General features: G+C 36.1%; 1 protein-coding gene across 1 annotated transcript in view; it reads left to right on the forward strand.

Annotated features, from left to right (window-relative positions):
- Positions 1–7,160: 7,160 nt before the first annotated feature.
- The window catches only part of LOC108425021 (transmembrane protein 26), a 7,370-nt gene continuing 6,376 nt past the window's right edge, over positions 7,161–8,154 (forward strand). Inside the window, exon 1 of the mRNA XM_017693397.2 lies at positions 7,161–7,237. The gene's annotated coding sequence lies outside the window, so the exon portion shown is untranslated. The remainder of the gene's footprint in view (positions 7,238–8,154) is intronic.

Genomic DNA, 8,154 nt, shown 5'->3' on the forward strand with positions numbered 1-8,154 from the left:
ATTTATATAGCACCTTTCATACACAACAGTCATTCAAAGTGCTTTACAAATGAAAAAATACAGAAAAATGTAATTAATGTAAATAAAATAAAATTTATGTAAATTAAAAAAATGTAAAAAACATAAAACAATAGATTTAAAAGAAGTTAATCAAATTTAAAAGAAGGAGATAAAAAATTTGAATAAAAATAAGAAACATGATTAAAACAGTAGATATAAAGAAGTTAAATGAATGAGCATAAGAGTGCCGTTACAGGATAAAAGTGGATTAAACTGAGCTAAAGGCTCAAACATGAAGGTTTTCATTCTGGATTTAAAAGTGTCGAGTGTTGGGGCTCTTCTAATGCTCTCTGTCAACTGGTTCCATTTCAGAGCAGCGTAGTAGCTAAATGCCGCCTCTCCGTGTTTAGTTTTTACCTTAGGCTGCACTTTCTGACCAGTTCCTGATGATCTGAGAGTTCTGCCCGGCTCATATTGCTGGAGCACATCTAATAAATATACTGGTCCTGCACCATTAAGACATTTATAGACCAGTAATAGTACCTTAAAGTCTATCCTGTAACATACTGGTATCCAGTGTAGGGATTGAAGGATAGGAGTGATGTGCTCCCTTCTTTTACTCCTAGTGAGAACTCTGGCAGCTGCGTTTTGAATCAGCTGAAGCTGTTTGATTGTCTTTTTTGGGAGTCCAGTTAGGAGCCCATTACAGTAATCAATCCTACTAGAAACAAAGGCGTGGATGAGTTTCTCCAGGTCTGCTTTAGCCAGAAAATCTCTGATTTTGTTGATGTTTTTGAGGTGATAGAAAGCTGATTTGGTGACAGCTTTGACATGACTGTTAAAAGTGAGATCAGAGTCCATTTGTACACCAAGGTTACATACTAGTTCTTTAGATTTTAGGCCTCTCGAATCTAGATAGGCAGCTAGTCTGTGTCTTTCATTGCTATTCCCAAATAAAATAATCTCTGTTTTATCTTTATTCAACTGCAGAAAATTATGTTTCATCCATTTGTTTATGTGCTCAAGGCATTTGCACAGTGAGTCTAGGGGACCGTAGTCATTTGGGCAGAGAGCCATGTAGATCATGTAGAGTGTCATCTGCATAGCTGTGGTAAGATATCCCATAAGTATGCATGATTTCACCTAGTGGAATCATACATAAATTAAATAAGAGTGGCCCAAGAATTGCATCCATCTCAGGGAGTAGTGCCTGTTTTCGTGAGAAAGGATTCATCTGACAGGATGTGGCATTTAGAACATACCCAGCCAAAAACCATTTATCTACATGAAAGCACATAGGCATAGCTGCGAGGTGGCAAGGGCTGGCCAGTGCCAGCCTAGAATGAAGCATGGCCACCCCCCTGGGCATAGAAAATAGAAAATAAGACAGTCAGTCATCATTAATGAAGCATCAGTTATACTTTATGGTGATAATTTGCTATCAGAGTAGTTAACAGTCAATTATGAGAGTTTGACGATGCTCCACTTAATAATTAGTACATCTTGCTGTGATTGGCTAATTGACCCAGCAAACTGGTGAGTGATTGTGCACTGGATCTTTTCACCAGTGCTGTTCTGTAAGCTAAATGTAGGCTATGCCATGGTAAGATGTGTTAACTATCCAAAGTTAGTCAGCTATAAATGATTATCATGGTACTAATTACTTATATATAAGGTAACTTACAACACATGTATGCTTTCAACTATGAAAAGAAATTACTTTTAGGCATCTAAGCAAATTTTTAAACAATTTACCTCAGCAGTGAGTTCATCACAATATACATTACAACAAAGTCATATTCATAATTCAAATAAACATAAAAAGAATAAAAAGTAACAAGAATTTCTCAGGTCCACATTTTTCCTTGACTCCTTCACAGCCGCCACAGAGACTTGTTAATATCATCAGTTCCAGGAGTTGCTTTTTAACAGCATATAATACTGGGCTTCCTCGAGGAGAGGTTTGAAAATGGTTAAACAAACACACTAACATACATAAAATCACTATTTATTATTGAATATATATATATATATATATATATATATATATATATATATATATATATATATATATATATATATATATATATATATATATATATAATCATTATTAATTAATATTCTATACATTTTGTTTATTCAAATATGAATACTTTTCTCAGCAAATAAACACATATTACACGAATAGATTTTGAAAATGTGTCTTATACAGTACTTGCGCACAGTACTGTATATATATATATATATATATATATATATATATACATAACACACACACACACACACACACACACACACACACACACACACACACACACACACACACACACACATATATCTTTTCTTCTGATACTAAATAAATGCTCATGATTTCTGGTATAACTATGTTTTATCACCTCTCTGTAAAGTACTTTGAGAGTGAAGAAATATTATTATTATTATTATTATTACATAATACTGGCTGGCTAGCTTTAGAACCATTGGATTCAAGTCATCAATTCCTCATAAAAGACTAAAATACATTAAAATACAGTTTCATCTTTCAGTTTACTTATGGCAATTTACTGATTTACTGATTTATTATTTTATTTCATGTGGAAATGATGCACAAATTTAATTAAGAATAGAGAAAAAACAACACATCAATACAAACGTCATTTTAATGCAGTAAGGGTATTTTTTTTTTTTTTCAGTGGGCTACCCCAATTAAATCTCTGGGTCTTACCTGGCCACCCACAATATAAAAATATAGCTGTGCCCCTGTTAAAGCAATGTTTCACACCTGATTCTGCTCAAGATGAACTCGAAAATTAGCTATGAGTTGCTGCATTAAAAAGCAACACAGACATTTGCACACTTTCTACCATATGAACTAGGTGTGTAGTCACCAATTGCAGACACAGCCATACACAGTGGGGTCCAAAAGACTACAGAGAAAATGCTTCTATTTTGCTGTATTTTCTAATTTACAATATTTCATTACAAATTATATTATTAACATAGCAATTTGAGTGAAAAGTAGAATCTCTGGAAGATTTCCATGAATTTCAGGATGTTTTTGATACAGTCTCTGCTTTAATGGTAGTGTGCTCTTGAGCTAGAATAGACTTCAAGTTTGCAGAAAGGCCTCTGATGAGCAGATCAAATCCACCTGAGAGTTGACTAAACAAAAGCTTCAGTGGATGAGGAAACGCTCTGTTTGAACTTTTTCACAAACTGCAGAGATGCTAAATATTGTGATGTACAGTATTTCACAACAGTGAGTACACCCCTCACATTTCTGCAAATATTTTATTATATCTTTTCATTGGGCACCACTATAGAAATGAAACTTGGATATAATTTAAAGTAGTCAGTGTACAGCTTGTATAGCAGTAGAGATTTACTGTCCTCTGAAAACAACTCAACACAGCCATTAATGTCTAAATCGCTGGCAACACAAATGAATACTCCTCACAGTTAGCATGTCCAAATTGTGCCCAATTGTGTCGTCCCTCCCTGGTGTCATGTTCTGGGGCTGCATGAGTGCTACTGGCATTGGGGAGCTGCGGTTCATTGAGGGAAACATGTATTGTGACATTCTGAAGCAGAGCATGATCCACTCCCTTCGGAAAACTATGCTGCATGGCAGTTTTCCAACTTGATAGTGACCAGAAACACACCCCCAGATGACAACTGCCTTGCTGAAGGTAAAGGTGATGGACTGGCCAAGTATGTCTCAGACCTAAACCCAATTGAGCACCTGTGGGGCATCCTCAAGCAGAAGGAGGAGGACCGCAAGGTTTCTTAAAACCACCAGCTCCTTGATGTCATCATGGAAGAGTGGAAGAGAAATACGGTAGCAACCTGTGCAGCTCTGGTAAATTCCATTCCCAAGAGGGTTAAAGGAGTACTAGATAATAATGGTGGTCACACAAAATATTGACACTTTGAGCACAATTAGGACATGTTCACTGTGAGGTGTACTCACTTGTGTTGCCATCTATTTAGACATTAATGGCTGTGTGTTGAGAGATACTGTATATCGTGTGATAAAAAAGCCTCATCATTGTCAATGTCATAAATTTGCCGAAATTACCATTTTAATCTAGAAATTATGGAGAATTTAGGATATTTCTTCTTCATTGTATTAGTTCTAATGTTTTTGTTTTTCAAAATTCAAACATACTCTATTCTGTTTTCAAAAACAATAGTTTTACTTCTACGCAAATATATTTGTGAGGAAAGTAATTAGCATTTTCTGTTTTACTCAGTTACATTTTATGTTTTAACATTTAGTTGCTAATTATTTTTATTTATTTATTTAAAGTGCATTAAAAAGAGAAGAATAGCATCTAATAAACTTCATTTCCTTGATAAATTGTTGATAAATGCTGGTTGTAATAAGAAGTTACGCTTCAGTTCTATGCTTAGTTTTTTGAGCTGCTTTCACCAGTGTAGCATTTTCATGATTTCCTTTAATGCCATTTTAAACACGCACTTTCTCAGAGAAAAATAAACTCAAATATCCATTCTTATGCATGCCTTTGGGCTTCTACCTCACATATAGAGAGAAAGCCAAAGACTCCAGAGATGGTCCAGTGATAGTAGAAAGTCCAATTTAAACAGTGCCTCATGGGTATAGAAAGATATCTGCCAGCCTCGTCAGTGAGTTCTAATAACTTTGGCATTTCCTATTCTTCTGGCTCATAAAAATGCTGATGACTATATGCAGGGTGCGACTGCATCATTTTGGATGGAGCCTATAAATGGCTGTGGCACTTTCAGGCGATTGGGTGGGCAGGGAATGGGGAAGGGCTCCTTAATGGACAAAATAAATGGCCACTCAGGCGACTGTACAAACACCATTTGTCCTCTCCCGAAATCCCTCCTGACACTCAATCTTTCCCTGAACTAATGTTCCCTTCTGAAGCCAGCAGCTCCGAAGATTTATGGACCCGAGTGCCCATATCAACACCTCATAACTGTAGGTGGCGCCACATGAGGACACCTCTGCAATTTACGCTTAACTCAAGTTTTGTGGCTGATGAACTATGAAAAAAGTGTTATACAGAGGAAGAACCTGTCAAACCGCCTAATCTTCTCTAAATTATTGCCATTTTTATCAGCCTAATGGCTTTTTTGGTTCACATTTCTACACAAAACAAATCTTCAGTAAGCTTTTTGGAATTGAGATATGGTTGGGAAGCTAACAGGAGATTCTCTGTTTGTTTACAAATTCATTTATACCATTTTATCCCCAAAAGAACATCTAAAAAGAATCAGTTTTCACCTTCAACACTAAACAATCACTCTCTTTTCACTTTGCTCAAAGCTGATTGCTCAAAATGACATGTCCGATTTGATTCCCACACTCGTGGTGTAATAAACATATTTGTTATGACTGAAATCTTAAAATAAATGACAACTGCCACACAAAAGAGAGCGATAAGAGTAAGGATGGGCAGCTTTAGCTCATCCTTTGCACGCCTTCTTGTCTCCACACTTCTCCTCCCTCCCTTTTCCTCTTCTTTTAAGTCCCCCACCCATTTTTCCGCTGCGTTTGGGGTCTGAATGCATTGCCTGCTATCTCATCCTGCCAGTTCTGCCTGTCTTTAGATTACTTTTGCTAAACACATTACTGCATTCTGTATACCTGGACTCACAGACATTTACTCAGACTATCCTACGTGGAGACGGTTTTGAGATGTGTTGTCTCATAAAGAATGCTTCATAGAAGGCATCACCATGATTTAGTCTTTCAGTGTATTTATTTTTTGGCAATAGTTATAGTCATTTATTTAAATAATGTGGAAATGATTCATCAGGATTAGCATTACAAATAAACATAACATTTATTTACAGGATTAAAAACACAATAAAATGAACAATATGCAGTCATTTCAGTCTAGACGTTTTTCCTATATCACCTATATACTCAACAATTACATTCAAAACAGTAAACGTTGTGCTGAATTTGAACTCCCTGGCAGAATCTGATTCCCCTTCGCATGCACACACATCATGTAGGAATATGGATGCTGCAGATTACACTCATGATTTCTGTTATTTACACATGAAAACAACCAGAAATCGTGAGTGTAATATGTAGCAACCATATACCTGCATGGCGTGTGTGCATGCAAAGGGGAGTTGGATTCTGTATCCTCCAGCTCATCAACAAATGTATACAGTATACATTTACAGTTGTATACAGTTGTCCATGAAGGGGGCTCAAAATGTCTCTTATTCACGTCTGTGGTGCAAAAGGTGAACATATATCGCAACTATAGGGGGAGCCCAGGAGAAAAAAATATTAATTCTTGCATAATGCCGCTTTAAGATTATATATAGATATCTAAAAACAAAATCACCTCAAACAAGGGCACATTCCCTCTTAAACCTGCCTCCACATTACTCTAGGCTGTACCCTTTTACACACACACACACACACACACACACACACACACACACACACACACACACACACACACACACCATCCAAACCGTTCTTTGTTATTTTAACACCTTGAAATAAGTTAGCTATTCAGAGATATTTAGATATAGTGATTCAATTATATCAGTCTTAAGTTCATTGTTGTTAAACAGAGCTCATATATACATTTTGATTTTTGTCAATTTTTTTTGTTTTTCTATATCACATTTGAGCACAGCAGCTGCCCTTCACATTGTGTGAAATCATCAGTGAAAGGAAATCATTTGGACATACTTTTTGGAAGGCAATAATATTAAAACTATATAAAAGTGATTATGTATCTCCAAAACAGCTATAATGAAGTCTTGTTCATACATATTGTGTAAATAGGCAGCGTAGATCAGTGTGTGTGTGTGTGTGTGTGTGTGTGTGTGTGATTTGACAGTGCCCCATCACTGACCAACCCCTCTCTGACCAGCACCTCACTCATGATAACTTTGTTCTTGGGGCCATTAAGGATGACCTCATGATGGCTGTTCATACAAGGACAGGAAATATTATCAGTGGCACATGACTTTTTAATGTCGCCCCCCACCCCGCAGCTTCCTGAAGTTCACACACACTTGATCTTGGTCCAGAAGCCTCCAGGGGGGCTAGATAGGGGATGCTGTTTAAAAGGCACTGACACTAACTCTAAAACAAGTCTGATGTAATGGCACTCCTGTTGAGATGATTCCACAGGAGGGAAACTTCTTCAGAGGAAAGTTCTTCAGAGGGAAATTTGAGTTCTGAACTGCATCCCTTGGATTCAACCTGTACTGGGTAAGTCTGATTCAGTCACATGCTTAAACTGCTGCAATTCAAACAAATCCAGAGGCAGGCTGTGAATTTTCTCAATGATGTCTGGTTCATTGTTGAACACATAAATGAAAGATTCTCAAGGTCAGAGAAAATGAACGCTGACCATGAGAAACTAACTTGCTCTTTATCTCCACAGCAAAATCCCAAGTGTTGAATTAACCTCTTAAACTCCAGGCTTATTAAAGCTTATTATCAAGAAGCTGTTACTCTGTTATTAAGTAACTACTCTGAAACTCATGTAGGTTATGAAAGTGAAGAATGGAAGTCACAGTTCTTTGGAGTTTAATTGTCTAGTTGGATTTAAATGAGCATTGTAGGGGATAACTTAACACAGAGGACTGTGCTGTGTAATAATCAAAATGTTGTACAAAGAAAAAGCTTCTTACTATTGTTCAAACATTTTATAGAGAACAGATTATTATTACCAGACTCTAGATTAACTCTATGTAAATGAGATGTATTCAAGCTTATAACCAATGGGAATGTTCATTATAGCCAGTAGTTTAATGTTTATTATTTGATCCACTTCTTCAATGATTTATTTGCTTTTCATTTTCCAATTTAACTTTAAATTCGACTTCACAGGTGTAAACAGATTCAGTCAACCAATCAATCAGTCATTCAGTCAGTCAGCCAGTCAGTCAATCAATAATTCAAAATATGATTATGGTTTGTGTGATTTTAACTTTAAATGCAACTTCATAGGCGTCAATTTGAGTTTGTGAAGATTTTATGTATTTATGTATCATGTATGTATAAGTCAATCAATGAATAAATCAATTAAAATTGTTCTATTGTGAGTTTTCTTCCTTTTGGACTTTAATTTAAGTGTTTTCAACTTTTAATTTAACTTCGTATTTCATGTTTTAATTAGGCCA

This window comes from Pygocentrus nattereri, chromosome 28 (genome assembly GCF_015220715.1).
Source record: "Pygocentrus nattereri isolate fPygNat1 chromosome 28, fPygNat1.pri, whole genome shotgun sequence".
NCBI lineage: Eukaryota > Metazoa > Chordata > Actinopteri > Characiformes > Serrasalmidae > Pygocentrus > Pygocentrus nattereri.